Source organism: Apium graveolens, chromosome 3 (genome assembly GCF_009905375.1).
Source record: "Apium graveolens cultivar Ventura chromosome 3, ASM990537v1, whole genome shotgun sequence".
NCBI lineage: Eukaryota > Viridiplantae > Streptophyta > Magnoliopsida > Apiales > Apiaceae > Apium > Apium graveolens.
Genome location: NC_133649.1, coordinates 33484516 through 33511315, shown reverse-complemented (window position 1 = coordinate 33511315; position 26800 = coordinate 33484516).

Genomic DNA, 26800 nt, shown 5'->3' with positions numbered 1-26800 from the left:
CTGGTCGAAATCGACCAGGATCCTGATCGAACTTACTGTGATATTGTCACTCTGGTCGATGGCATCTTCGATCAGGTTCATGCAAAATCGATCAAGAATCCTGATCGATTTCGATCAGGATTCTGATCGAACTAGCTCACAATACACCACTCTAATCGACGGCATCTTCGATCAGGATTCGTGCAAAATCGATCAGGATTCCTGATCGATTTTGATCAGGATTCTGATCGAACTTAGTGGATTTTTATACTTTTAATCGAATGCAAATATCGATCAGGGTTCTTCTATTTGTCGATCAGGACTCATATCGAATTAAGTGGATTTTTACCCTTTTAATCGAATGACGCATCGTCTTAATCAAACTAAGTGGCTTTTTACCCTTTTAATCGAATGAAAATTCGATCAGGATTCCTGCCTTTGTCGATCAGGACTCTGATCGAACTAAGTGGCTTTTTACCCTTTTAATCGAATGAAAATTCGATCAGGATTCTTGCCTTTGTCGATTAGGATTCTGATCGAATCATTTTTTCAAAATTCTGGTCGATTTTTGACCCTTCAGTTTCCATTCGTGCTTCTAGAGTATTCCTGACACTTCTCCATAATGGGCTTTCCTCAAGTTGGGACTTGGTGAATGGGCCTTGAAATGCCTCGTATTCCGAGCTTTCCGCTTATATAAGAGAAGTGAGAAGTGAGAATCCTCACTTCACTTCTCATTTCTCAACTTCACTCTCAAAAACTCTCTCAAATTTCTTTCAAGTTTCCTCTCTTAGAAAGGCGATTTCCGGCGACCTCAGCCACCGTAGCTCCACCACCTTCAAGTTTTTCTGGGTTTCAAGCCTTCATCTGAAGAATATCAATGGCGGATTGCGATCTTGCTTGTTTGGGGAAGATGAATACTTCCAAGAGAGGTACTGCCATTCAAATCCAATCTCCGTACACTTCTTTACTAGATATGATAAACTCTAGAGGCGATGAATATCCCTCTTTATCTGAATTAGATTCATATAACCATGGTAACACTTTTCATGAGTTAGATGGTAGAATCGAGTCCATGAACACCATGTATAAACTTCCACCCTGTCTTAGGATTACCCCAGCCGCCTCTGGGGATATGACATGTAACTGGTAGGGGGATACCCTATTTATTTATCGAGGAGCCCTGACCGCGGGTCTTAGGTTCCCATTCCACGAATTTATTCCTCGTTTACTTGCAGATGTAAAATTCAACCCTTGTAAACTCCCTCCTAATGCATGGAGGAATATTATCTGTTTTATGGTCCTTTGTCTTAGAAACCATTTTCCTCTTTCCATAGCTGTCTTTAGGAAAGTTTTTCAATTTTATAACAGTTCTATGGGTCAACCGGGCTGGGTTTTAATTCGTCAACGGCCCAAAATTCCCCATATTTTTGATCGAAACTCCATAGTCGAGAACAACCCTAAATGGAGGGATGAGTTTGTTAGGCTGACCTGGGCCGGGGGTGATTGGGCCACACTCTTCCGTATGCCTTTTTGCAAAGTGTCAGATGGTAGTCCTGGTAGCATCAGGTTAACTGATGAGGAGGAGGTGGTCTATCAAGCCTTAATTTCAGATGATGGGAAAACAGACAATTGGACCCTTTTAGAGGAGTTCTCTTTGAAGGAAGTTGGTCTCTCTCAGGCCAGTGATAAGGGTAAATTTATACCTGCGTAGCTATTTCTTCCTTCCTTTTAATTGCAACTTTATTATCTTCTGAAGTTTAATATTCTTTCTACTTTTTCTTTCAGCTTGTGAGGCCATTAATAATGTCAACATGCCCAAGGAGGGGGAATCTGGCCGCCAGAAGAGGGCCAAGCTAAACAGGGATCCCAGGGGCAAGCCCGATGCTCCCAGTTTCCTTAGGCCTCACGTCCCTGTTGTGGAGCTGGGGGATGACGTGGATCCTCCACTTAAGGCACACTCATTCAGGCCTAACTGGGGCTTTAGGAGAAGTGACACGGTGGTTGGATCCACCAAGCATGCTAAGGATTGGTCGTACCATTCCATCACTCCCCATGACTTCACTGACATCGTTACAAGGAGTGACATTGAGACTATCGATCTTCTGGGTTCTCAGGCCCAAGCTGCGGTAACATTCTACTTTTTCTTTTTAAATTCCAACTTTCTTGTTTTTTAATGAACTTGTGTGAACTCATGTTTCTTTGTGCAGAGTAACACCTACTTCCAGGCAGCCCTCCATCAGGCTAGGACTTGGAAGGGCAACTCCGATGAGTTTGAGAAGGAGATGAAGAAGTGGGAGGAGAGACCTAAGGTCCTGGAGAAGAAGCTAGACACAAAGAAGGAGGAGCTGTCTAAGGCTCATTCTGAGCTGGTGAAACTTAGGAGTGATAAGGAAAAACTCATTGATGACTACATGGATTCTGATAAATTCAAGAATCTCATGGAGATTCATGATCTAGATCTTTATTCCCTACAGTTTACCCAGGGATGGGATGCGGCCGTGAAGGCGATTTCTGAGAAGCATTGGGGCTTACTCGACCTTAAGGACTTTATAAGTCCTGAGCAGGCTGAGACGGAGGACATCATAGATGCCCTCTTCAACTCCCCTCAGCCAGACGATCGTATCTTGGATCCTAGCACTACTTCTCCTCCCGCTTCTCCTGCGAAGGATGTTGAGAAAGAAGGTGTCGATAAGAAGCAAGGGAATGAAGGCTCCTGCATGGAGGAGTAGTTTTTCTAGTTTGTAATTTTATTCATAACTTATGTTTGAACTTTATTTGTATCCATAACTTATTACCCTTCGGGGTTAATTTATGCTGCTTTCTTATTCATACCTTTCTCCTTTAATTTTCCAGCACTTATTATGCTTTTAAACTTGAACTACTTGGTCCTTTGAGTTGTGCAACATGCACTCTTTATAATAAAATAATTCTTGAAGTCTTCTTCTTTTAACGATCAAAGCATGATTTTTGTTAAAATCACACTAGGTATTATCACAACTTAAACATCCAAAGGTTGAAATAATTTTAAACTCATTAATATGAAGTCTGGTTTTCCAAAACCTTACATAGCATAGGTTCGACCCTTAACAAATAATGACTTTGATAATACAACTCCTACTATTACAATATAAAATCCTACGCAAGCAAAGCTTCAAGGTGCTTTTCGACCTACTTGTCGTTTTGACAAGTGAGAATTGTACACTGATTTACACATAGTAAACCTTCAAGTTTTGTGCATGCCAAGTTCTCGGGACTTCAAAATCATCCATAGGCTCTAACTTGTAGGTTCCCCTTTCTTGAACGCTCTTTACCTTGTACGGCCCTTCCCAATTCGGGGCAAGCTTTCCTTTCTGCCCAATGCCAGAGGCTTCCACCTTTCTTAAGACTAAGTCTCCTTGCTTGAAGAACCTTTCCTTAACCCTTAGATTGTAGTAGAATGAAGCCTTTTTCTGATATTCCACTATCTTCGTATGTGCTTCATCTCATACTTCATCCATTAGATCCAGGGCTAATCTTTGCCCTTCCTCATTCTCCTCAGCATTGAAAGCTTGAATCCTGGGAGAGGAATGTGATATCTCTACGGGAACAACTGCTTCTGCCCCATATGCTAACATGAAGGGAGTTGCTCCAGTCGTGACTCTACATGTAGTCCTATAGGCCCATGGTATTGGAAGTATTTCATCCACCCAATTATTCCTTGACTTCTCGATCCTCTTCTTTAGTCCATCCAGGATTATTCGATTCGCCACTTCTGCTTGCCCATTGGCTTGCGGGTGAGCCACAGAGGTGAATCGAAACTCAATTTCATTCTCCTCACAATACTTCTTGAATTCCTCATTGTTGAATTGTGTTCCATTGTCAGTGACTAGGATGCGGGGAATTCCATACCGGCACATGATATTTTCCCACAGGAATTGTGCAACTTGTTTAGTTGTATTTTGGCCAAAGGCTTGGCTTCAATCCACTTAGTAAAATAATCAATGGCTACAATCAGGAACTTCCTTTATGCCGTGGCCATGGGGAAAGGCCCCAGTATATCCATTCCCCACATAGCAAATGGGATGGGCGAGTTGATGGAGGTCAACATCTCGGGGGCTTGTTTAACGACTGGTGTTTGCTTCTGACAACGGTCACACTTTTTCACATATTCTTTGGCATCAGCCATCATTTCTGGCCAATAGAAGCCTAAATAGGTTATCTTATGAGCTAAGGCCCTGCCCCCCAAGTGTTGCCCACATATGCCTTCATGTACTTCTTCAAGAGCCAAGCGTGCCTCATCGGGCCTGAGATACCTTAAGTAGGGAACAACGAAAGATCTTTTATACAGAATTCCATCTATCAATGAGTATCTTAGTGCTCGAACAGCCAATTTTCGTGCTTCAGTAGCATCGTTCGGCAACCAAACGGTTTGAATATGAGTCTTAATGGGATCTATCCATGATGTCCCCAGACCTATAGGAGCTACAAGCTTAACATCAATGCTTCCATTGAATCGGTTGGTGCCATTGATTCTCTTGTCTTCAGGATGCGGAAGTACACACTTCCTGAACTTTCCTCTATCATAGATGAAGCAAACTTTGATAATGCATCTGCCTTAGCATTTTCCTCCCTTGGAATGTGCTCAACATGGCATTCATCGAATTGGGTCATCACGGCCCTTACTAGGCGGACATGCTTAGCCATCGTATCATCCTTTGCCTCAAACTCTCCCTTCACCTGCGATATGACCAGCTTCGAGTCTCCACAGACTTTTAAGTTCTTGACTCTAAGTGTCCCTGCTAAGCCAAGACCAGCTATCAGAGCTTCATATTCTGCCTCATTGTTTGTGGTTGGGAAGTCTAACTTCATGGCATACTCAATTAAGAACCCATTAGGGCTTTGTAAAACCAAACCTGCTCCACTTGAATTTGTTTTTGATGCTTCATCAAAATAGAGAACCCAGTATTCTTTCTCCTTATCAACCTTTTCTTTGTCCTCCTTATCAACCTCCTTGTCTTGAGGTATGGTATCTTCCTGCCCCCCGACTTCTTGGTTGGGTATGGTACATTCCACCATGAAGTCGGCCAATGTCTGGGCATTTATCGCCATTCGAGGCTTATATTTGATGTCAAATTCTCCCAGCTCTATTGCCCATTTGATCAGTCTCCCACTAGCCTTAGGACTATGGATTATATTTCTCAAGGGTTGATTTATTAGAACCTCAATTTGATGAGCCTGAAAGTAAGGACGTAACTTTCTTGAAGCCATCACCAGGGCTAAAGCAAACTTCTCAATGGTTGAATAATTCAGCTCAGCTCCATGCAGAATTTTGCTGACATAGTATACGGGTTTCTGGATTTTTAGTTCCTCCTTAACCAACAAAGCGCTCAAGGAATTTTCTGAAACGGCCAAGTACAAGTATGGAACCTCATTCAAAACTGGCATAGTCAACAACGGGGCTTGAGCCATATATTTCTTTAACTCTTCGAATGCCTTCTGGCTTTCTTCACACCATACAAAATCCTTAACCTTTTTTAATGACTTAAAAAATGACAAACACTTATCCCCAGACTTGGATATGAATCGTCCCAACGCAGCAACCCTTCCAGTGAGCTTTTGAACATCTTTGGTAGTTTTTGGTGGCTCCATATCCAAGATTGCTTTTATTTTATCAGGATAGGCCTCGATTCCTCTCTTGGAGACCATCAATCCCAAAAACTTTCCAGACCCTACTCCGAAAGCACACTTCGTAGGATTTAACATCATCTTATGGTACCTCAGGACCTCAAAAGCTTCCCTCAAATGGGTTATATGATCAGTCTTTACTAGACTCTTGACCAACATGTCATCAACATAGACTTCCATAGTCTTTCCAATAAGATCCTTAAAAATTTTATTTACCAACCTTTGATAGGTGGCTCCAGCATTCTTGAGACCAAATGTCATAACAAGATAACAACAAATACCAAAGTCAGTGATAAATGATACCTTTGAAATGTCATTCTTATGCATATTGATCTGATTATATCCACTAAATCCATCCATGAAGCTCAGCATCTCATGCCCAGCAGTGGCATCTATCAATGTATCAATCTTTGGAAATGGAAAACAGTCATTGGGGCATGCATCGTTCAGATCAGTAAAGTCTACACACATCCTCCATTTTCCATTGGCCTTTTTCACCATTACAGGGTTTGCTAACCCTTTCGGAAATTGTATCTCCTCAATGAAACCAGCCTCCAAGAGCTTCTCAACTTCTTGTTTAATAGCTTCTTGCCTTTCCGGAGCAAAGTTTTTTTTCTTTTGCTTCACTGTTTTTCGACTTGGATCCACATTCAGCTTGTGAGTGATTAGTTCCGGGTCTATTCCTGGCATATCAGCTGCAGACCAAGCGAACACATCACTATTTCCTTGTAAAAATTTCACCAACTTCCCTCTAAGGGGCTCCTCGAGCTTGGCTCCAATAAAAGTCACCTTCTCAGGATCTTCGGGGGCTAAAGGAATTGAAACCAAGTCTTCTGCTGGCTTTCCTCTTTTCTCACCATTCTCCCGGATATCCAGGTCTTCAATAGGAAGAACCTGCCCCCAACTCCGTCTGCCCTCAAAGAGACCACATAACAACTTCTAGCCATTTTTTGATCTCCTCTCTCTTCTCCGATCCCATCTCGGGTTGGAAACTTCATAACTGAATGGTAGGAAGAAAGGACTGCCTTGAAGGCATGTATCCCTGTTCTTCCCATGATAACGTTGTAAGTCGAACTAGCCTTCACCACCACAAAGTCCAACATCTGAGTTGCTTGCCTTGGTTCATGTCCTATGGTTGTTGGCAACTTGATTATCCTTGTACGGGGCATTCCACTCCCGCGAATCCATATATCGGCATGTCGGTTGGGGTCAATTGGGAGTCATTATATCCCATCCTTAAAAAGGCGTCATGGAGCAAAATATCCACTGAAGTACCATTATCCACAAAGACCCTTCTTATCGGGTTGTTCCCTATTATCGGGGTTATGATCAACGGGTCGTCATGGGGAAATTTCACACCCTCCAGATCAGAATTATCAAAAGACATTGTTACTCCTGTCCTGGCCCTCTTTGGGGCTTCCCCAACAATATGCATAACTTCTCGAGCATACGCTTTCCTGGAGTTCTTGGATAACCCAGCAGCAGTTGGTCCTCCAAAAATTGTGTTTATCACCGGTCCTCGGGGTCGTGGTCCTCCGAAGATTGTATTTATCACCGGTCCCCTAGGTTGGGGATTCTTCCCCTGATCGTCTTGGTCCCTCCTATAATCTTCAAAGTTCTTTCTTCCATTCTTATTCTTATCCCCTCCATCTCCAGTGTACTTGTTCAACCTCCCTTTTCTAATAAGTAACTCAATTTCATCTTTCAGTTGCCTACACTCATCGGTGTCATGACCCACATCCTTGTGAAATCTACAATACTTGCTCTTATCTAGCTTGGCAGGATCAGCCTTCAAAGGCTTAGGCCAACGAATATCTCGATCTTTCTCGATTTCCATCAAGATCTGGCTCCTAGGAGAATTCAGCTTAGCGTATTCAGTGAACTTTTTCCCAAGTCCTCCCTTCTTGGGGGTTGAATCAGAGTTTTTCTCGGTTCTAGGATACTTGTCCTTAGCGATATATTCCAGGTCATTTTTCCGCTTCTTGCCTCCACTGGCTCAGTACTCACTACGGTCTTTGTAACGCCCCCAAATCCGGGGTCAGAGGATTTGGTCGTCACCATGAAACCTTAATCCAAATCAACATGTTTAATCAATAAACAATAGCCAACGGAAGATATTTATCATTTATGACCCCAAACTAATCCAAGATCTTTTAAGGTTACAGTTCTAAAAACAAGAAATCCAAATTCCACACGTAAATTTTTCACTTTCTTTTAAAACTCTTTTCAATAAATTCTAACTCAAAACTAAACCCACTAGTATAACTTCGAAAAGAAGTATACTAGGCCCAAATAAAATACACAACTATAATATAATATAATATAAACAACTTTATACAATAGAACTTACACTAGTTCGCAAACCCTGGACCAACCACCTTCCAAAAGCTTCTTCTTTGTTTCCTCGAATTACACGGCTAAATAGCGCAAGCTAGTCCTCACTGAAGGTTAAATTTAAAAACAGGCAAGTATGAGCGGAAGAAATGCTCAACAAGATCATTGTAATATATATATGGTTGTTTTGATATAAAACCGACATCTGCATTAGAGCAGAACATTTAAAATTATAATTGCTGAATCATAAAATTTTAGTTGAGGAATCCCAGAATTGGTTCCTTAATTGTATTCAAAACCATTTTGATATTTTTGAGCGAAATGCTTCAACAATACTTTGAATCTTGACGAGAATCAAACTCGTAAAACAGTGTTTACGGAAATATCGTAAACCACAATAACATGAAACAATGATTATGGATTGAATCATTAAATTTATTCAAAACTCAACTCTTGATATTAATATTCATTTTGATGTCATATCAAATTAGATATCAATACGAACTTTGATGCTCACAACCTACCCGCGCTAAAATATGGAAGTCAACATCAATCATCTGCATTAATACCACATTTGATATTTAACAACAACTTAAATATCAACATCAATCAGCAACCGAATCAAAACTGCATTCCACCTTTATTCAAAACCAAAACAGCTGATAAAACATTCCTTATAAGATTATCAAAAACAATATAATAATTTAGATTAGAATCCTCGAACGACGGTATGTTGCCGTCGGTGATCAGCCGCGGAGCAACACCGGTATGCCGAAGCATATCCAACTAAACAAATAGGGCACCGAAGGCACATATCGGCCTATTAGTATTATATCCTATATAATACCTAACTCTCGGCGGACCGCCGCCGCGGCCTCTTACGCAACCATCCAATCTTAAAACATTTTATTGAGAGGGGTCATAATACTCGATACCCTTAAAAACTTTTATTCCCCCATTTACTCTGGCAGGAATACTCGCAAAACCAACTCATTTTTCTCAAAGCCCAAAACATTTATAAATCCTGTATTTTGATAAGTAAATCACTTAGCTATTCTGAACATAGAATAACAGAAGAATACTTGCATAAATAGTTACATTTAATTCAGCGATATGTAAAATATTTATCTATTACGAACTGAATAGGGAGAGCAATACTTGCATAAGAAGATTTAAAATAAATATCACTTGAACAATAAGTGATGATAGGGATACTTGCCTTTGGGTTTTAGTTGTTAGTCACACTCGCAAAGACGCATCTATTTTGACATTATGTCCTAAAATATCACCATCCTTCTTTTCAACACTTTATTGATATGTTGCTCCTGCGATTGCTAGAAGCCAGATACCCAATACCATTCCATCTTAATTTTTATCTAACGTCTTCTCCTGATCAACTCGAATGATCCGCATCTATAATTAAAAGATACAACTTTAATCGCCTAAATGATAATTACTCAACGAACTGCGCGTCAACACCCTATCATCTACCCATACGATAGCCCACACATAACTATAACAGTCAAACACAGGACTCTTGACCCACGTACACACGTAATTCCTATCACACGTAAGCACATAATCCACGTATCACGTAATCCATATCACATATGACTCGGTTCATCAAAAGGGTTGACTCGGTACGTTTAAAACTGAAATCGGGTCCAAAATATGATTTATCTATTAAAATTGACTCAGAAAGTTATAAAAATCAAACGGTCCTTTCAATACATAAGAAATTAGGTCTCAAAAATATTTTTATTAAAATCAAAATATTTTTATAGAGTCTAGAGGCGTTCGTTTCGTATTAAACGAACGAACGACTTATTTATAAAAATATCTTGTCCCAACAAGTAATTAGGTTTCAAAAAATTTAATTACATATCTTCGTTCAACGTCTCCGATAATTATAGGTTACGTTCCCGTATTTTCGGAATTAATTTCCTGAAAATCGGGCAGCGTCTCCTTCATTTATCGGCCTACCCGTTGAACATCCTGACGTCAAATCAATCACAACACAGTCAATCACAATCCAAAAATCCAATCACCAACTTCAATCAACAACGTCAATTCGCAAATTCACCAATTCCAATTAAATACAATTATTAATAGTTATCATCCGTATTTTTATGTTTTAATCCGTATTTATAATTTTTATTCGTATTTTGTGTTTTAAATCGTAGGACTCAAAAATATTCATCATAGCCCACCGTCCGCTCGTCGAAAATTCATCGCGGACGGCGGTAAAAATTCGCGGGTGCCCGTATAAATCGGGTTTCCATCGCGAATCTTCACCGATTATTATATAATATTCCGAACAGAATTAATTTAATTTCACGAAAATCAGTCAAATAAATCCTGCAAGATACCCAAAATTCCAAAGTCAGATTAGGCACATCAGAACAAGGGACCAACAACAGGCGGACAGGTACACATGATCGGGCCGCCATGCCGGAAAACACCGGCGGCAGCCGGAAAATAGAAAGAAACGGTAGCAATAACACTGAACATCACCACCAGGCCGCGCGCATATATACAAAACAGATACATATACATACACAACCCAACAGCGAACATAATAACAATCAAACACAGGGAATGGGCCGAAAAAAACAAGACGGCCGACTCACCTGAAAAGCAGAGGGGAAAGCCAAAGAAAGAAAATGGGAAGGAGGCGAATAGCAAAGAGAAGAACAGGAGCGAGAGAGAAGACACGAGAGATTGTGATGAAAGAGGCGAGAGAGATCACAAATGGAGAGAAAGGAGACGGGTTATTCCCGATTACCCCCCCTTCTGATTTTTTTTTCTTTTATAAACCCCGCAATTGAAGTATTATCCGACCCGTATATTAGATAACGATATAATACACAATTAATATAAATTGAAATAAATCCCAACAAGATTTCAAAATATCTGAACTAAATAAAGCTAGCCAAATAAAATTTTCGTAAGTTTTAAAATAATTACTAAAGTGGAAATTATTTCCGCTTTTATCTATTAAACGAATCGATACGCAGGTGAAATAAATCCTAAAAATCCCAAAATAATTTTAAAACTCCCGGAATATTCAAAACTTAATAAAATATAAATTCCAAAATTTTCGAAGAATTCTGAAATTAAATAATGATTTTACAATTAAATAAAAACAGAAAATCATTTAAAGATGAATAATCAATAAAATATTGATATCTAAATTTTATAAACTCCTAAAAATAATAAATAAGATTATGAAGCAATAAAAATGATTTTAGAGATAATCCAAATATTTATGAAAGTAATTCTTTAACAAAATCACTTTTAATTATATAAACAAAATAACACAACTAATTACACAAATAATACTCGAACACCAATAATCTCACGTAATTAATAAAAATATTAACAAAAATAATATCCAGCTGACAAAACCCATGCACATAATTTATTTATTTAATAATTCGATAATTACATTTACATATCAGATTCGAAAATGGGTTACTTAGCCGCTAAGTAACTATAAAACGATACAATTTAATATCAGATTTGGATAATTATTAAAACTGGGCTTCTTATAAAACACTTTATACGAAAATAATGTATTAATATCCCGTCTTTCGATACTACGGGTCTTGTTGATTTATCAAAATGGTTATCGTACCGAAAATCTTGCGTTGGGCCGTGCACAGGTCAAACTGTAATCTGGATCGAAAAAGTTAAAACACGGAAAATGTCCGGAATTACTAGATTAGGTTAGGGAGCAGTTTTCGGAAGAGTTTCGGGTTGTAAAAACGCAAAAACAATTGAAGTCGGACGATTCCCGGCTATAAAATAATTTTGATAATTATTCAGAAAATAATTAATAAATCCATAAATCATTATAAAATTATCTAACAGTCCAAAAATTACCAGAAAAATATCACAATTATCTATATTTTATTCTGAGCACATAAAAATTAAAGTACTCAAATAATATCACATATAAACATCCAAACATCAATTCCAATTATCAGATAATTCACCAAAATTCACATAAAAATCACATAATAATTCCAAATAATTATAATAATATTTGAAAATATGGGATATTACAGTTTTCCTCATGCTCTCTTCCACCTTGATGTACTTCCCAGCCCTATCTTGGAGCTGCAACATGCTTTCAGGGGGGCATTTCGCCAAAGACATCTTGAAGAATTCATCCCTAGTTCCCTGTTGCAGTGCTATCATGGCTACCTTGTCATCACGGTCCCGGACTTTCAAAGCTTCCTTTGTGAAACGATTCAGGTATTCTCTCAAGGATTCCTTTTCTCCCTGTACAATGCTCATGAGGGATGCTGAATTTTTCTCATGCACTCTCCCGCTGATAAACTGCTTAATAAAAGCTTGACTTAACTTTTTGAAGGACCCAATAGAGTTCGGGGGCAAACGACTATACCATCTTTGAGCCATACCCGACAGGGTTTGAGGAAAGGCTCGACACTTAATAGCGTCATTCATGGGTTGCAACAACAGTGCATTAGAGAATGTCTTGACATGATTAGCGGGATCTCCCGTGCCATCATAAGCTTTAATAATTGGCATCTTGAACTTTCTTGAGATATGGGCATTCATTATTTCTTCAGTAAAGGGCGGAGTAGGATCATTAGGATCTCCAAGGGGAAGAAGATTGATAGGATCAGCCTTTGGGACAGCAGCCCTTCTCCGTGTCAGACCATCCAGGTCTATGATAGGTGGAGGATTTCTCCCCCTAGGAGGTGGTGGGGGTCTGGTGGTCTGGTGCGCCTCCAAGTCGCGCTTCAGCCTTTGAATCTCAGCCTCGTGAGCCCTGATCCTTTTCTGCACTTCTTGGGGATTCGTCCCTTGGATGCTCCTAGGACATTGGCTACCATCAACCATCGGCTCTTTGCCAGCACGTCTCCTTCTTGGGGCTACTTCATCATCCAAAGATTCAGAGTCTCTCTCAGTGTAAAGGCCAGAAAATTCCTGATCCTCAGGGATAGGAGCCAAACCTCGTATATAGGGGCGATCACCCTCATGCTTCACTCCGTCCAACATGTCCACTTCCTCCAACCTCGGGGTAAAGAGGCATCCCATAAGGGGGTTAGTAGTCACAATAGTTGAATATTCGTACCCAATGGGTCGAGAATTCGCAGGTGCATATAGTTGTTAAACATGGAGATTCGTACCTTGAATAGCCGAGGGAATCGTCCCTTGTGGCTGAGGTCCAGTTACCCCTATCTGGGCTTCTCCTTGGGTGGCTGCATAAGTTGAATGAGGAGGTACCTCCACGGTTGACGAAATCACTTGGGTTGTCCCCGATGGTGTTCCTTCCTCAAGAGCTCTAATTGTTCTCCGTGTTCTCGCCATGGTTGCTGTTGTGCTTTCCCACAGACGGCGCCAAATGTTATGGATTAAAAATAAGGTATATAACTGCTGTATTTATTACTAAGGAACGTGAGTTTCGAGGCTCGATTTGACTGCTCTTGTGTTTCGTGACTCAATCTGCCTTAACAAGATGCCTACGTACCTTGCTGATTGCCAAGGATCAAGTAAAAAAACGTAGTTCTGATTGGTGGGGTGAGACCCTTTATATAGATGTTGGGAGTCCTCGAATTGGACTTGGTATAGGAGACTTGGTGGTCAAGTCTCTGAATTATAATGGACTTTGGAGTCCTGGGATGTAGGAAGCTGATTCCTTATCCCATGAGGTTCCTTGGAGGCCAATCCACAAGGATTTATATCCCCACTAGGACTTATCTTAATAGATGTTTTTCTCCCTTATTAATTAATTACGAAATTAATTAATATTCAGGGTTTTGGCCCTTCTTTGTTCCATCAGGCCTGATCTGTTCCATCAGGCCTGATCAATGTGTTAACCTTTTTGTTCTGAATGTCATACATCTTCTTATTGGGCCTTGTAGCCCTAATTATGTGTAATTAATGCAATATTACATAATCGGGATTTATTTATTCCCTATCACGGCTATTCAGAAGAGGAGATTGTTATGTCAAGGATACGAAGCTTATTTGGCTCATGTCAAAGATATAGAGGAAGAATCCGTAAGGATTGAGAATATTCTAATAGTAAGAGATTTTCCCGATGTATTTCCAGATGAATTACCTGGACTACGTCCAGATAGAGAGATCAAGTTTATGATTGAGTTGGCTCCTGGAACGGAACCAGTATCGAAGGCACCCTATCGTATGGCGGCAGTAGAGATGGAGGAATTAGCAACGCAGTTACAGGAATTGTTGGATAAGGGAGTAATATGCCCAAGTGTATCCCCATGGGGTGCACCGGTGTTATTTGTGAAAAAGAAAGATGGAAGCATGAGGTTGTGCATTGCTTATCGTGAATTGAATAAGTTGACGATTAAGAATAAGTACCATCTACCGCGAATCGATGACTTGTTTGATCAGTTAAAAGGAGCTACTTATATTTCCAAGATTGATTTAAGACTTGGTATCATCAGCGAAAGATTAAAGTGGAAGATATACCCAAGACAGCGTTTCGAACGAGATATGGACACTATGAGTTTTTGGTAATGGCGTTTGGTTTGATGAACGCGCCAACCGCATTTATGGATCTTATGAACAGAGTGTTCAAGCAGTATTTGGATAAGTTCGTTATAGTGTTTATCGATGATATTTTGATATACTCCAAGACGGAGGAAGACCATATAGAGCATTTGAGGATTCCTTTAGAAATCTTGAGAAAAGGAAAGTTATATGCCAAGTTTTCAAAGTGTGAAGTTTTGGCTGAAGGAAGTACAGTTTCTTGGACATGTAGTAAATAGTGAAGGAATTAAAGTAGAACCAGCCAAGATAGAAGCTGTAATGAATTGGGAAAGGTCCAAGACCCCTACGGAGGTCAGAAGTTTTCTGGGATTAGCAGGATACTATAGACGGTTTGTGCAAGATCTCTCCAAGATTGCTGTTCCATTGACTAAATTGAGAAGGAAGAATGAGAAGTTTGTGTGGACGAATAAGTGCGAGGAAAACTTTCAAGAATTGAAGAAGAGATTGATAGCCGCCCTAGTGTTAGTGTTACCAGATGAGAAAGGAGGGTTTGTGATCTTCAGTGATGCTTCGTATAAAGGATTGGGTTGTGTGTTAATGCAACATGGGAAAGTAATAGCGTATGCGTCAAGGCAGCTAAAGTCGCATGAACAAAAGTATCCCATGCATGATTTGGAATTAGCAGCGATTGTGTTTGCTCTTAAAATTTGGAGGCATTACTTATATGGAGAAAAATGTGAGATCTATACGGATCATAAGAGTTTAAAGTATATTTTTACTCAGAAGGAGTTGAATATGAGACAGAGAAGGTGGTTAGAATTGATCAAAGATTTTGAAAAGCTGGAAATAGAAGTACAAATTCTAGAGCTAGAAAGAGGAGCCATGTGTGCAATGTCATTTCAACCAGAGATTTTGGAAAAGATTCGATGTTGTCAAGAACAAGTGATGAACCACGAGAAAGATAAGTTAACTGGAGAGAAAGTTAAAGCTCAAAAGGATAAAAAGGGAATATATTGCGTTAACTTGCACATTTGGATACCTAACATTGTGGAGCTAAAGCATGAGATTTTGCACGAAGCGCATAACTCAAAATTTTCAATTCACCCTGAAAGTACGAAAATGTACGAAGACTTAAAAGAGAACTATTGGTGGCCAAACATGAAAAAGGAAAATGCGGAATGGATAAGTAAATGTTATATGTGCCAAAGAGTAAATACGGAACATCAACGACCAAGTGGATTGCTTCAACCACTGGACATACCTGAATGGAAATGGGAACATATCGCGATGGATTTCGTGGTAGGATTGCGAAAGACCAAGTCTAATCATGATGCAATTTGGGTAATAATTGATTGATTGACGAAGTCAGCGCATTTATTTCCTATCAACGAAAGATTTTCATTGGAAAAGTTGGTTAAATTGTATTTGGATGAGATTGTGATGTATCACAGAGTTCCAGTATCTATCGTGTCTGATAGAGATCCGAGATTTAACTCGAGATTTTGGCAACAATTTTATGATCGTTTGGGAACTAAGCTGAAAATGAGTACGGCATATTATCCGCAGATCGACGGATAAAGTGAAAAGACAATTTAAATGATCGAGGATATGTTGTGAACTTGTGCAATAGATTTCAAAGGAAATTGGGACGATCATTTTCCATTGATTGAGTTTTTCTACAACAATAGTTACCACGCGAGTATTGGCATGCCGCCTTATGAAGCATTGTATGGAAGAAAATGCAGATGCCCTACATATTGGGACGAAGTTGGTGAGCGCAAATTAATTGGCCCAGAGCTAATTCAATAAACGAAAGAGAAAGTGAAAATGATTCGTAAAAGGTTAATTGCTACTCAAGATCGACAAAAGAAATATGCAGATCGAGATCGAAAGGATACGCAATTCGAGCCCGGGGACAAAGTGTTGATAAAGATATTTCCCTGGAGAGGTTATACCGATTTGGGAAGAAAGGAAAATTGAGTCCTAGATATATTGGACCATTCGAAGTATTTAGACAAGTTGGAAAAGTGGCTTATGAGTTAGCGATACCTCGGCAGATACAACACCTTCATAACATGTTTCACGTTTCTCTTCTAAAGAAATATAATACTGATGCAAGCCATGTGATATAATTGGAACCAGTGGAAATATAACAAGATTTTTCTTATGTGGAACGACCAGTTCGAATCTTAGATCGAAAAGAGAGGACGCTCAGAAATAAAGTTGTACCTCTAGTTAGAGTGTTATGGGGAAATCCTATAGTGGAAGAGTCAACTTGGAAATTAGAAAGTGAAATTCAAGAAAAGTATCCCCATTTATTTTCTTAGACTAGATTCTGGGGACAGAATCCTTTTAAGGGGGTAGATTGTGATGATTGGGAATTTCGCGACATGATTAAGTGAATAAAGTATAATTTTGTGGTGTAATTATAAATTATGTGATTAAATAAAGGGATAAATAATTTTATTGGTTAATTGTATTTATTATATATTAGTAACTGGGAACGTAAGATGACCCGTTCCAGTTTGATGAATCAGCTTAGGGGATAAGCTGTGTTGTTGGGCCGTCAGGTAGAACGGAACCCGTCTTAAAAAGGATTAAAGTGTTTAAATGTGAATTATGTGCTATTGTGTGAAATATGAAAGTTTAAGTGGGTAATATATTCCAGTGATGTGTCAGTTGATATAAAGAGAATGATTGTGAAGCGTGTCTGAAAATGCTCAGCGTCGGGCCGTCAGACAGGACGCGACCCGTTACGCGAAAAAGGGAAGTAATGATAAAAAAAGAAAATTGTGTGATCAAGTATGAGTTGTGATGTGTGAATATATGTGTTTGCTTGTATGTATGCATGATTACGTGATCTGGATGATTTTAAATGATTTTAAGGTATTTATTTGATTTAAAATAAGGTTTATTGAACCTTTAAATATTTTTATAAAATTATCCGAGTATGTTCAAGGTGTGAAGTTGGTTTGGTTATCTTTAAAATAGTCCTAGAGAATTTATAAAAATGATAGACGGATTTATTTCTTGATCGTTGTTTTTACAATGATTTTATTGAGTAATAATTCTATTTTGAGCGCAATCTTGTAAAATCCATAACAAATAAACCGTACGCTCAAAAATTATTTTAAAGATATGGCTGAAAAGATAATTTCAAGATCTATATTCTAAAAGTGATATTCGTGGCATGTTTATCTTTTTTGATTTAAAAATATATTAATAAAATTCGTTTTTGATTAAGAATAAAAGGAAATTAAGAATTTAGATTCTTTTTAAATTACCAACTTGCCCTTGCATGCATTTCCACTCACAACATGAGAGAAGGTTAGATGTGTCATTTCCTACCCCACTATCTCCATTCAACTTAACCAAATGATCATACTATCCTTGCATGCATTTTATGCTATTAATGAGAGAAGGGTGATTGGGATAAATAAGTCCTGATTTTATAATTAATGGGCTGCTAGGCCCAATAAGAAGATGTATGATATTCAGACCAGAAAGGTTAAGCCTCATGGACCAGATCAGGCCTGGTGGAATGAAAAAGGCCCAAAAACCCTGATTATTAATTAATTTCATAATTAATTAATAAGGGAAAAATCAGTTATTGAGAAGAGTCCCGATAAGGATATAAATCCTTATAGATTAGCCTCAAGGGGACCTAAAAGGATAAGGAATCAGTTTTCTACTATCTAGGACTCCAAAGTCCATTCTAATTATGAGACTTGCCCATCAAGTCTCCTATACCAAGTCCAATTCAAGGACTCCCAACATCTATATAAGGGGCCTCACCCCACAGATCAGAACTACATTTTTTGGCTTGATTCTCTAATTCACAGAGATACGTAGGCATCTCGTAAAGGCAGATCGAGCCACGAAGCACGAGAGCAGCCATTAAAGGCCTTGAGCTCCCGAATCTTAGTAATAAATACAGCAAATAATAACCTTTGTTTTTTATCCATAACATTTGGCGCCGTCTGTGGGAAAGCACAACAACAACCATGGCGAGAACACGGAGAACAATTGGAGCTCTGGAGGAAGGAACACCATCAGGGACAACTCAGGTGATTTCGTCAACCGTGGAGGTTCCGCCCCATTCTACTTATGCATCTACTCAGGGGGATGCCCAGATAGGGGGAACTCAACCTCAGCCACAAGGGACAACTCCCTCGATTATTTAAGGTACGAATCCTCAAGTTCAATAAGTACATATACCTATGAATTCTCGACCCGTCGGGTATGAATATTCAACTGTTGTTACTACTAACCCCCCTTATGGGATGCCCCTTCGCCCTGAGGTTGGAGGAAGCGGATATGCTGGGCGAGGCGAAGCACGAGGGCAGTCACCCCCTATATACGAGGATTGGGTCCTATTCCTGAGGATCGGGAATTTTCTGGTCCTTACACTGAGAGAGACTCCGAATCTTCGGATGATGAAGTGGCCCCGAGAAGGAGGCGTCCTGGAAAAGAGCCAATGGCCGATGGAAGGCAACGCCCCCAAAGCACCCCAGGGGCGAATCCCCAAGAAGTGCAGGAAAGGATCAGGGCTCATGAGGCTGAAATCCAAAGGCTGAGGCGTGATTTGGAGGCTCACCAGGCCACCAGACCCCAGATACCTCCTAGGGGGAGAAATCCTCCTCCTGTCATAGACCTGGATGGTCCGGTAAGAAGAAGGGCTACTGTCCCAAGAACTGATCCAAGCAATCTCCTTCCCCTTGGAGATCCTGATGATCCAACTCCACCCTTCACAGAAGAGATAATGAATGCCCATATCTCAAGGAAATTCAAGATGCCCACTATCAAAGCCTATGATGGCACGGGAGACCCCGCTAATCATGTTAGGACATTCTCTAATGCACTGCTGCTGCAACCCGTGAATGATGCTATAAAGTGTCGGGCCTTCCCTCAAACCCTGTCGGGTATGGCTCAAAGATGGTACAGTCGCCTGCCCCCAAATTCTATTGGATCGTTCAGAGAATTAAGTCAGGCATTTATTAAGCAATTCATCAGTGGAAGAGTCCATGAGAAAAGTTCAGCATCTCTTATGAGTCTTATGCAGGGAGCTAAGGAATCCTTGAGAGATTACCTGAATCGTTTTACAAAGGAGGCTTTAAAAGTCCCAGACCTTGATGATAAGGTAGCCATGATAGCACTGCAACAAGGAACTAGGGATGAGTTTTTCAAGATGTCTTTGGCCAAACGACCCCCTAAAAACATGTTGCAACTCCAAGAGAGGGCAGGGAAGTATATCAAGGTTGAAGAAAGCATGAGGAAGCCCGTAGTAAGTAATGAGCCCACTGGAGGCAAGAAGCGAAAAACTGATCTGGAGTATATCTCTAAGGACAAATATCCTAGAACCAAACAAAACCCTGATTCAACCCCCAAGAAGGGAGGACCTGGGCAAAACTTCACTGAATACGCTAAGCTGAGTGCTCCTAGAAGTCAGATTTTGATGGAGATTGAGAAAGATAGAGATATTCGCTGGCCTAAGCCCTTGAAAGCTGATCCCGCCAAGCTAGATAAGAGCAAGTATTGCAGGTTTCACAAGGATGTTGGCCATGACACCGATGAGTGTAGGCAATTGAAAGATGAAATTGAGTTTTTGATTCGAAAAGGAAGATTGAACAAGTATACTGGAGATGGAGGGGACATAAATAATAATGGAAGGAAGAACTTTGAAGATCGTAGGAGGGACCAAGACGATCAGGGGCGGAATCCCCAACCTAGAGGGCCGGTTATAAATGCAATTTTTGGAGGACCACGGCGCCCTCGAGGGCCTGTGATAAACACGATCTTTGGAGGTCCAACTGCTGCTGGATTGTCCAAAAATTCCAGAAAGGCATATACTAGGGAGGTTATGCATATTGTTGGAGAACCCCCGAAGAGGGCTAGAACAGAAGTAACATTGGCTTTTAATGATTCTGACCTAGAGGGCGTGAAGTTTCCCCATGACGACCCGCTGGTCATAACACCGATAATAGGAAATAGCCCGGTTAAGAGGGTCCTTGTGGATAATGGTGCTTTTGTGGATATATTGCTCCATGACACCTTTTTAAGAATGGGGTATAACGACTCCCAGTTGACACCAACCGACATGCCGATATATGGATTTGCTGGAGTAGAATGTCCTGTGGAAGGGATAATCAAATTGCCACCAACCATAGGTACGGAACCAAGGCAAGCAACGCAGATGCTGGATTTTGTGGTAGTAAAGGCTAGTTCAACTTATAATGCCATCATGGGGAGAACAGGGATACATGCCTTCAAGGCAGTCCCCTCTTCCTACCATTCAGTCATGAAGTTTCCCACCCGAAACAGGATTGGAGAAGAGAGAGGAGATTAAAAAATGGCTAGAAGCTGTTATGTGGCCTCTTTGAGGGCAGATGGAGTCGGGGGGCAGGTTCTTCCTATTGAAGATATGGATGTTTGAGAAAATGATGAGAATAGAGGAAGGCCAGCAGAAGAATTGGTTTCGGTTCCTTTAGACCCCGAGAATCCTGAGAGGATGACTTTCATTGGAGCCACATTAGAGGAGCCTCTTAGAGGGAAGTTAGTGAAATTTTTGCAAGAAAATAGTGATGTGTTTGTATGGTCAGCAGTTGATATGCCAGGCATAGACTCGGAATTAATTACTCACAAGCTAAACGTGGATCCAAGCCGGAAGACAGTGAAACAAAAGAAAAGAAATTTTGCCCCGGAAAGACAAGAGGCTATAAAACAGGAAGTAGAAAAGCTCTTAGAGGCTAGTTTCATTGAGGAGATTCAATTTCCGGAGTGGTTAGCAAACCCTGTAATGGTGAAGAAGGCTAATGGAAAGTGGAGGATGTGTATAGACTTCACTGATCTGAATGATGCATGCCCCAAAGACTGTTTCCCGCTGCCTAGAATTGATACTTTGATTGATGCCACTGCTGGACATGAGATGCTGAGTTTCATGGATGGATTTAGCGGATACAATCAGATCAAAATGCATAAAGATGACATTCCAAAGGTATCATTTATCACTGACTTTGGTATTTATTGTTATCTTGTTATGGCGTTTGGTCTCAAGAATGCAGGAGCCACCTATCAGAGGTTGGTGAATAAAATTTTTAAGGATCTTATTGGGAAGACTATGGAAGTCTATGTTGATGACATGCTAGTCAAGAGTCTAGTAAAGACTGATCATATAACCCATTTGAGGGAAGCTTTTGAGGTCCTAAGGTACCACAAGATGATGTTGAATCCAACGAAGTATGCTTTCGGAGTAGGATCTGGAAAATTCTTGGGATTGATGGTCTCAAAGAGGGGAATTGAGGCCAACCCCGATAAAATAAAGGCAATCCTGGATATGGAACCATCAAAAACTGTCAAGGATGTTCAGAAGCTCACAGGAAGGGTTGCGGCGCTAGGACGATTCATCTCCAAGTCAGGAGACAAGTGCTTGTCATTCTTCAAGTCATTAAAAAACATTAAAGACTTTGTATGGAGTGAGGAAAATCAGAAGGCATTTGAAGAGTTAAAGAAGTATATGGGCCAGGCCCCGTTGTTGGCCAAGCCAGTTCTGAGTGAAGTTTTATTTTTGTACTTGGCTGTTTCAGAGAGCGCCTTGAGCGCAGTGTTGGTTAAGGAGGAACTGAAAGTCCAGAAACCCGTATACTATGTCAGCAAAATCTTGCATGGTGCAGAGTTGAATTATTCAACTATTGAGAAATTCGCTTTAGCCTTGGTAATGGCTTCAAGAAAGCTGCGTCCTTATTTTCAAGCTCACCAGATTGAAGTGCTAACAAATCAGCCACTGAGAAACATCATTCACAGTCCCAATGGGATGATTAAGTGGGCAATAGAGTTGGGAGAGTTCGATCTCAAGTATAAGCCACGTACGGCCATAAAAGCCCAGGCACTAGCCGACTTCGTGGTGGAATGTACCATACCCAACCAAGAAGTCGGGGGGCAGGAAGATACCATACCTCAAGATAAGGGAGTCGACAATGGGGACAAGGAGAAAGAATATTGGGTTCTCTATTTTGATGGAGCATCAAAAACAAATTCCAGTGGAGCAGGGTTGGTTTTGCAAAGCCCTGATGGGTTCTTAATTGAGTATGCTATGAAGCTAGATTTTCCAACCACAAACAATGAGGCAGAGTATGAAGCCCTGATAGCTGGCCTTGGTCTAGCTGGGACACTTAGAGTCAAAAACTTAAAGGTCCGTGGAGACTCGAAGCTGATCATATCCCAGGTAAAGGGAGAATTTGAGGCAAGGGATGATACGATGGCTAAGTATGTCCGCCTAGTAAGGGCTGTGATGACCCAATTTAATGAATGCCATGTTGAACACATTCCAAGGGAAGAAAATGTTAAGGCAGATGCGCTATCAAAGTTCTCTTCGTCTGAGATTGAAGAAAGTTTAGGAAGTGTGTACTTCCGTGTTTTGAAGACACGAAGCATAGATGTTAAGCTAGTGGCTCCCATAGGCTTGGGGATGTCATGGATTCATCCCATCAAGGCTCACATTCAGACCGGTTGGTTGCCAAGTGATGCAACTGAAGCACGGAAGTTAACTGTTCGGGCACTAAGGTACTCTTTGATAGATGGGATTCTTTACAAAAGATCTTTCGTGGTTCCCTACTTGAGGTGTCTCAGGCCCGATGAGGCACGCTTGGCTCTTGAAGAAGTGCATGAAGGTATTTGTGGACAACACTTGGGGGGCAGGGCCTTGGCTCATAAGATAACTCGTTTAGGCTTCTATTGGCCAGAAATGATGGCTGATGCCAAAGAATATATGAAGAAGTGTGATCGCTGTTAGAAGCATGCACCAGTTGTTAGACAACCCCCCGAGATGCTGACCTCTATCAACTCGCCTATTCCCTTTGCCATGTGGGGGATGGATATTCTAGGGCCTTTTTCTATGGCCACAACACAAAGGAAATTTCTGATTGTAGCCATTGATTATTTCACCAAGTGGATCGAAGCCAAACCCTTGGCCAAAATCACTACTAAGCAGGTTGCACAATTCCTGTGAGAAAACATTATGTGCCGATATGGAATTCCCCGTATCCTCGTCACTGACAATGGAACACAATTCAACAATGAGGAATTCAAGAAGTATTGTGAAGAAAATGAAATTGAGTTACGATTCACCTCTGTGGCTCACCCGCAAGCCAATGGGCAAGCAGAGGTAGCAAATCGGATAATCCTGGATGGACTAAAGAAGAGGATCGAGAAGTCAAGAAATAATTGGGTAGATGAGATACTTCCAATATTATGGGCCTACAGGACTACCTGTAGAGTCACGACAGGAGCAACTCCCTTCATGTTGGCATATGGGGCAGAAGCAGTAGTTCCAGTAGAGATATCACATTCCTCTCCAAGGATTCAGGTTTTCAATGCAGAAGAAAATGAGGAAGGGCAAAGGTTAGCCCTGGATCTGATCGATGAAGTGCGAGATAGGGCACATGCAAAGATAGTAGAATATCAGAAAAAGGCTTCATTCTACTATAACCTAAGGGTCAAAGAAAGGTTTTTTAAACAAGGCGATCTAGTCTTGAGGAAGATAGAAGCATCTGGTGTAGGACAAAAAGGGAAGCTTGCCCCAAATTGGGAAGGACCGTAAAGAGTCAAGAGTGTTCAAGGTAGAGGAACCTACAAGCTAGAGACTATGGATGGTTTTGAAGTCCCGAGAACTTGGCATGCACAAAACCTGAAGGTTTACCATGTATAGGGCAGCCGGATACGATTCTCACTCGTCAGGATGGCGAGTAGGTTGAAAAGCACCTTGAAGCTTTGCTTGCTTAGGATTTATATGTTTTAGTTTTATTACGAAGTTTATTAAGACTTGTGTAAGGGACGAATCCCAGACAATTTTATGAAATTCATGAATTCTTCAAAGTATGTTTGTGGCCTAACGAATAAAAACCAAATGCATGGATGCAAGCATAAAAGGTGATAAAATAAGATCAGATAAATATTACAAGAAATTTGATAAAAAAAAGTCTCGAAAATAAGACAAGCCACGCAGGGCTGAAAAAGCTCTAAGGAGCTGAGGTGCCCTCGGCATCCATATCATCGTCCTCTCCACTCTCGCTGGATGTCTCTGTCGTCTCGGAGGAGGAGGAAGAGCTGTCGTCCTCAGCAGGTCTGGAAGAAGACTCGGGAGGAGGAAGGAGTGGATCCTGAGGAACATGGTCCGAGACAACTACTCGGGTACGAAACCTCTGTAGCAAAGCTTCGTCATCAGAGCAGATGTAGTCCGCCGGGTTAATATCAGGACAAGCCTCGTTCACGGTCCCAAGGGCCGTGTCCCAACCAGTCCTAAAAAACCCGGGAAAGACTGAATCATCCCTAATCCTCATGGATTGGGCAAACTCCTCCGAGTCCAGATAGTTGTCTATAGCTTTATCCTTCTCCGCCCGAAGTACCACCAGCTCGGCGTTAGACTCTCCGAGTTCTTCCTCCTTGCGCTTGAGCTTCTTCTCCAGGGTAGCATACTTCTTCTGTTGCCTCCTTAGGGCATTATCGGCCTTATCAGAAGCCCGCTTCCATGATTCGGCTTACCTCACAGCGCCTTGAAAGTAGGCGTTAGACTGAAACAAAGCAATTAACAAAGTATAAGGCAAGAAAATGCTACAAGAACGAAAGATAAGTTCAAAAAAGAGAAGGCATACCGAAGCCAGAGACTGAGATCCCATGAGCTTAATCCTCTCAAGATCAGTGGTGGCCACCACATCAATAAAGTCCTTGGGAGTCACGCAATGGTAGGACCAATCGCAAGCATGTTTTGTGGAACCAACTACGGTGTCCCCTCGGCGGAATCCCCAGAGAGGCTGAAAGGCGCCTGTGGCAGCAGCAGTAGGGGCAGCAGCAGTGATAGGAGCACCATGACCTCCAGCTCCTTCAGTTGAAGCCTCCCCTATAGGCTCTTTGTGCTTCTTCAAAAAGATAGGCTCCGTGGCCTTTCCCCGGGTGTCTAGGCCTGCGAGCCGAGCTTTCTTCATCCTAGCTGTCTCCTCAACCAAAGGAACATTGTCCTCGTTAATCTCCTTAGCAGCTGAAACAAAGCAAAGGACAAAATAAGTGATGTTAATAATGCATGAAATGAAGTAAAATTGAGAAGGGAAGAAAAATACCCTGTTGAGAAACAGAGGATAGTCCCACATGAATCAGGGAAAACTCCTCTAAGAGAGTCCAGCTGGTGGTGGTGCCATCATCCTGAGTAAGCCCATTATAAATAATAATTTCTTCAGGAGTTAAGTGAATGGATTTGAGGCTACCATCACTGACCTTCCCGAAGGAAGATCGAAAAAGTGTGCCCCAGTCACCATTCTCCCAACGTAACCCAACGAAACTATTCCTCCAATTTTGATTATTATCAGGAATAGAGGCGCTGTTAAAGATATGTTTGCTTTTGGGCCTTTGCTTGACATAGACCCAGCCACAGATACTGGAAGAACTATTGTAACACTGAAAGACCTTCCTAAAAACAGCTACAGAAAGAGGAAAGCCCTCCCTAAGACAACAAACCATAAAATATAGAATGTTCCTCTAGGCGTTTGGAGGAAGCTGACACGGGTTGATTTGTAAATCAGCCAAAAGATGAGGAATAAAAGGGTGAAAAGGAAACCTAAGCCCATCATTAAGGGCATCTGTGTAAATGAAGAGAGTGTCGGGTCTCCAGTGGCAAGTACGGTCACCACCAGAGACTGGAACTAATCTAAAAGGAGGAAGGACGTTATAACGAGCATTTAGTTTATTGAAATCTATGTTGTTCCAAGTATTACAATGATTAAAAGAATCGAGATGTGCAGTGGAGGGATATTCATCCCCCCTAGTGTTAATCATATCGATTAAAGACATATACGAAGAACGGATCTCGATATCCTTACCTCGTTTTGAAGCCGAGGCTATCTTGGCCGCCCTCTCGGAACTCTTATCAGCCATTTAGAAAAGCTAGAAAAGGCCTGGAAAGCTAAAGGAGGGGATTTGAGAGAGGAGAAAGTTAGAAATTTTGAGATAAGAGGGAAGAGTGAAGAGTGAAAAGTGTGAAGAGAATGCACACTCCCCCCACCTATATATAGGAAGAAAAAGTGGGTAATGGGCCTTAAAAAGCCCATTTGGGCCCAAAAGCTGGAAGATTCTGGAATTATCCAAGAAATTCCTGGAAAATTCATGAGAATTCTAGCAAAAATCAAAAAAGAAAAACTTGGGTTTTGTAAGAATCTGGAAGAATCCAGAAAAACCCAAAAGAATTTGGAATTTGGGCTTAGAAAAAAGGCCAGTTCAAAAAAAAAAAAAAACCCTGTATGAGGCCCTAATGGTGTTTAAGAAAAAATGAGTGGAAAGGGAGCCC